Source organism: Zalophus californianus, chromosome 1 (assembly GCF_009762305.2).
Source record: "Zalophus californianus isolate mZalCal1 chromosome 1, mZalCal1.pri.v2, whole genome shotgun sequence".
In the NCBI taxonomy this organism is placed as follows: Eukaryota; Metazoa; Chordata; class Mammalia; order Carnivora; family Otariidae; genus Zalophus; species Zalophus californianus.
Window position 1 is genome coordinate 132,703,592 of NC_045595.1, and position 5,703 is coordinate 132,709,294.

General features: G+C 40.0%; 1 pseudogene; it reads left to right on the top strand.

Annotated features, from left to right (window-relative positions):
* Positions 1–1,275: 1,275 nt before the first annotated feature.
* LOC113917774 lies at positions 1,276–5,503 on the top strand (annotated as a pseudogene).
* Positions 5,504–5,703: the final 200 nt, after the last annotated feature.

Consider the following 5,703-nt stretch of genomic DNA (forward strand, 5'->3'; position numbering starts at 1 on the left):
ATAGTTCCTTAATGTTCCTAATATCCTTTATCATTCAACTTAACTATTAAGCCCTTAAGGGTTAAAACTTTTTCTGAAATAATGAGTAAATACACAAAAAATACATAGAACAGTGTCTGGCACATAGTAAGTGTTCTGTAAATGTTTGCCATTATTATTTATTTGTTCACGTATCATTTACTGGGTGCTATTCTAGTCATTGGAGACTCAGTAAGGGTGACGGTCATGGGTCCTGCCCTCAGGGAGGTTACAGTCACCTGAAGGAAGCAGGTAAGTCGGTTCTAACACACATACCTACAACAGTATACAGAAGATGTTGTGGGAACAGCTAGGAGGGGCAAGCAGATTTCCTGGGCCCATCCTAGATTTGCTAAATCCCAACATTAGGTGGTAGGGCCCAGAAAATACCTGTATTTTCAAAAGCTCCTCAGGCAATTCCAAAGCAGCCAGGGGTGTGTGTCTAATCTAAGTTAGGCTGGAGGAAGATTTCTGGAAGAGTTGATATTAGAGTTGGACTCTGGAAGAATGGACCTAGGCTGAGGGAAAATTGCTCAAAGAAAGGTACAAAAGCGCCTCTCCTGTTTGGAGACCTGCTGATAGATGGGTGTGGTTGGAGGGAAGGACTTGAGGAAAAGGGTTTATACAGGTTGGATGACCACATATATATCATTACTCAAAATAGTACACTTTTGAGAATGAAAAGAAGTGTTATTAATAATTATGTGGGAGAATAGATACCCTCTTTAGGAAATAATGCAAGGGGGCACACAAGAGCTCGGAAGAGATCTCAAGGGTCCTTCAGAGTGGAGCTTTTGAGTATTGCCCAGAATGACGGCAGCCACTGAAGAATGGGGCAGACTGATGACCAGATCAGATCTGTGTTTTAGAGTTCTGCTTGCTGTCTTGCCTATGGCATATTATTCTAAGCAAAATTGCCAATTTTAGAGAATAGTTCATGTTTATACAGTTTCTTTGAGTATGTCATTTACAGTTATTCTTTATAAGGATCCTAGTGTAAGGCTGAAAATGCACTTAGCAATTAAAATCAGATGTAAAGGTGGCAGTCTGAGAAATCCACAGTACTAGCTAATATGGTCCTAGAATAACATCATTTCATTCATAGAACAATATCCACATTCACTCATTCATTATTTATTAAATACCTACTATTTATTTTTTAAAATTTTTTAAAGATTATTTATTTGAGAGAGAGAGAGCCAGCATTGGGGGGGGGGTGAGGGGGGGATAGGGGCAGAGAGAAAGGGAGAGAGAGAATCCCAAGCAGACTCCCCACTGAGTGTGGAGCCTGATGCTGGAGTGGACCAGTACCTGAACCAAAATCAAGAGTCAGACACTTAACCAACTGAGCCACCCAGGTACCCCTAAGCACCTACTATTTACCATTCTTTCCTTTAGGTACTGGGGAAACAGAGTGAATAAGCAGATGAGGTCCCTGTCTTTATGAAGCTTACATTCTAGCAGAAGAGATAGACAGTAATTAAATAAATATGTAATATAATTTTAGGTATCAGTAAGTGTTGAGGAAAAAGTCCAATCAAGATAAGAGGCTAAAGGATTAGAGAGTGACTAGTAGTCAGGGAGATGGTATTTTAATTAATTTGGTTAGAGGCAGCCTCCTTGGAATGGCACAGCACGTGTGAAGGAGTGAGCTATGTGACCACTTGAGATTCACATGTTTCAAGTCTGCTTGAAAAGGAAGAGGAAGTGCAGAGTCCCCAAGGTAGGAACAAACTTGGTGAGTTGGAGGAGCAGAAGGAAGAACCTTAAACTGCTTTCTGATCAGGCCACTCCGAACTGCGTGTCATGGCCTACAAGGCTTCATGTGATCTGGCCTTTATCTACCGATCCTACCTCTTGAGTCCTACAGTTTGGGAGGGAGCTATGGCCTGTAAGTGGACAGTCCTTGAGAAGTGTGAGGGAATCCTGGAGACTCAGGTTAAGGAAAGCTAAGTAACTGAGTAACTCAGTTTTCCTTAACCTGAGTCTCCTAACTCTGTTATTTTGAAAGCATTTTTTTTTTCAAGAAGAAGAAAAGAATTTTAACACTGAGCATCTACAATCTACTAGCACAGTGCTTTACGAATGTCATTTATTGAAGCCTTATGCCAGCACTGTGGGATTAGCAATATTGTCACCATTTTGTAGGTGAGGAAACAAACTCAAAGAGTGTAAATAACTTTTGCATGGTTAGATTCTATTAAAAGGTGATTTCAGATCTTTTTGCCGCAAAATGTCTTTCAGTTCTGTGAAGCCATAAGTAATATGAAATAGGGTATACCAGTAAGGCACTCTACCTGAAAGTCAGTTCCTGACAGCAGCTCCAAGGCACTTTGGAGAATGGTACCTTTTTTTCTGCATGAGGAAATCTCAAAGACTAGTATATAAACCTTGCATAGAAAGTAATATTCCATTTCCCCCCACAAAAGAAGCCCATAATAAATAAGAAAGGCAGATTTTAATTCTGGTGCCATAGCTAATTAGCCCTGTGACCCTGGTTTGTCCTTTTGTCCATCTGAGTCAAGTTTCCTGATCTGCAAAATGGGTGCTATAATTTAAGTCTAGAGAAAGTGCTTTGAAATGGGAAATGATAAACACATAAAAGGAATTACAACTTTACTGTAAATATATTTGGCTAATAAAAAAAACCTGCCCTAGTGAATGATGGGTTCAATTTCCGAGGTTGGGAAGATTAAAACACACATTAAACACACACAACTGTTGGAGTGATAGATAACTGTAAATTTCTCTCTCTTAGCTAAACAGGCTATTTTCACCTTTCATTCTTTTTCATCTTTGAACTCGAAAGTCTATATAGAAAGGGAGATGACGTCACCTGGAGTTTGAGCTGCTCCACGAGGGTTATCGAAGACAATGGCCAAGAACAAACTAAGAGGGCAGAAGTCCAGGAATGTATTTCATATAGCCAGCCAAAAAAACTTTAAGGCTAAAAACAAAGCAAAACCAGTTACCACTAATCTTAAGAAGATAAACGTTGTGAGTGATGAAAAAGTTAAGAGTGAAAAAAGCTTTTGTAGATACACAAAGGGAACTTCCACATTTCTCAAAAGACCTTTCCCTTGAACCTCTACAGAACAGCTGATTCCTCAGCAGTGTCATGAAAATGAGCCCGTTAATGTTGATGAAGCAACAAAATTAGCGGCTCAGCTATAATACACTGGGGATACATCAAATACCCCCCAAAGAGCAATATATTAAATGTTCTGTACAGTTTTATTAAAAAAAAAAAAAAGTCTAGGGGGTGCCCGGGTAGCTCAGTTGGTTAAGTGTCCAACTCTTGATCTTAGCTCAGGTCTTGGATCTCAAGGTTGTGGGTTCAGGCTCCACGTTGGCCTCCACTCTGGGTGTGGAGCCTACCTAAAAAAACAAAGGCTATACAGAAAGGATAAGGAGCTGTTGAGGTTACCGCCAAGTGAGATGAACTGTGGGGTGCCTTCATTTTAGGCAGTAGAAAAAGAACAATTATTTCTAGAAACTAAAAAAAAAAAAAAAAAGACAAAAGGAAAGAAAAGAGAATGGAGGGCAGGTAAGATTGAAAAATTTCCATCTATCTAGGGCCATTTGGCCTTCTGTGGAGTGACTTAATTTTAATCAGCTGTTTTTGGCCAATTATGGTCTACCTAACCTATAGTCAGGGCTAGGCGCTGAATAGAACCCAACTCCTCCGTGCTGCTGATATCCTAAGGAGCTGTCCATTTACACCTGCCCTGCAGAGAAGTCTTTAGCCTCTGCAGGCACTAGGACTCCTGGGTTGGACTTGCACAGGCTATCACTATTGTTCCTGCAGCCCAGGGAAGGAGGCTGAACCAGGAACAGGAAAGGTTCACTTAGGAAGAGCGGAGTTTGGGGAAGGCTGTAACATGTAGAGCTGGTGGAGAAAGATCAGTTGACACAGGGGCTGGCTATAGCCTTTCAAAGCAAGGTCCGAATGGTGGAACCTTATTTCCTGACTTTTTGATTCACAGTTTTAAATTTTTGTGCTTCCCCAGAAAAGCATATGTGCTACTGAAAGAAAGAAAGGAGAATTCAAGTCCTCACAAATGTCCCTGTCAACAGTAATCTTTTAGAACTGAAAAAGGAAGGTTCTACCTAGAAGAATCTAAGCGGAAAGGAAGGACTCCCACTATTACACTACTATTCAGAAGACTGAACAAGAAGTTAATTATTGCGGCATTTTTCTTCTTAAAAATGTCCCCTTCACTTGAAGAAGACCCCATGTCACCCTTGTGTTTTCAGATGAGGATTTGAGATCTCTCCATGAGACCTAACCGGATGCAGGGGTTAGCTGGTGAGGCTGGACAAGAGCATGGGCTCTGAAACCACATACCATGGTTTGAATCCCATCCTTTCCGCTTCCTAGCTTTTGTGACCATGGGGAGGTTACTGATTCTCCTTGAGCCTCAGTATCCCCATCTAGGACATGAGACTATTCACGCCTGTCTACTAACTGGGATTTAACAGGACAATGGGAAAAAAAGATGCAAAATCACCGAGTTACAGTCAATGAGGCAACACGTATTAATTCCTTTTCTCTTTCTTCCTTATTTGGTAAAGCACCCACATGTCCTTAGTAAATCTTTCTAAAGGGCAATCAATAGGAGAGTATTTTGATCTGAGATTTGCATAGCTAAATCTTCAAAGCTTTTCAAATTTTAGGGTCAGAGGCAAAAGGCAGGGGTTTTAGAATAATAATTCATTAGGCTGTAAATCCCTTAGCATTTGGGAATTCTCCTTTCATATTTTTATACAAAGCTATTCACTCAGTATTTATTATGTGCCAAGAACTGGTTTTAAGTGATTTACATTTGTTCTTTCACTTAATTCTCACACACCCTAAAATAAAGGGTCTCTGTTCCCATTTTAGAGGCAAGAAAACCAAGGCTCAAGCTCATAAGCACTGGACAGCTTCCTTGGAACCTGATGCCTAGTAGATCCTCAATAACTAATTCATGGTTGAATTAATAAATTGCCCCGTTATACTTGTAGAGCACTTTCAATATATACATCCTTTTCACACACCAGATCTTGTTTTATCCTGTTTTAGGCAATCAAATCATTCTTTGCTTCTTATTTCGCAGACTGGGAGGGACCTCATTGCTCTTAAATACAAGTAAGTGCCTTAAAATATTAATGGTTTTGAACAGAGTAAGACAGGTTTTCCAATGCAGTCCTTCTGATTGGTAAAGTCTTCCAAAGGAGGGAGGGAGAAATTGGCAGGAGCGTGCCCGATTCTAAATAGCCCAAACCTGCTGCTCATATGCTCTATTCCTTGCTAAGAGTGGAAAGCCAAATGACAAGACAAAAGATGAAAGTAAGTTTTGATGTTAAAGTCTGCTTTGGCGTCCTTGTAATATTGTCATAGATCATTTATATTAACTTAATATAATTACTTCAATCATGATGCATATTATAGATAGATGACTCATCTTGAATGCAAACCACAGAAATTAAACAAATTTAAGTATTTAGCTCAAAGGTTGTTTTTTTTTTTCTTCTTCTTCCTTCTCCTCTTCTTCTTCTTCTTCCTCTCCTTCTGTGTCTCTTCCTGAACACAGGCAGCCAGAGATTCAGGCCCCCAGATTTCTCTCTGCAGAGTGTACTTTACCTTTTGGATGGGACTTTAAAGACTTTAAACAGCTTGAGACTTATAGTTTGCCACAGGAG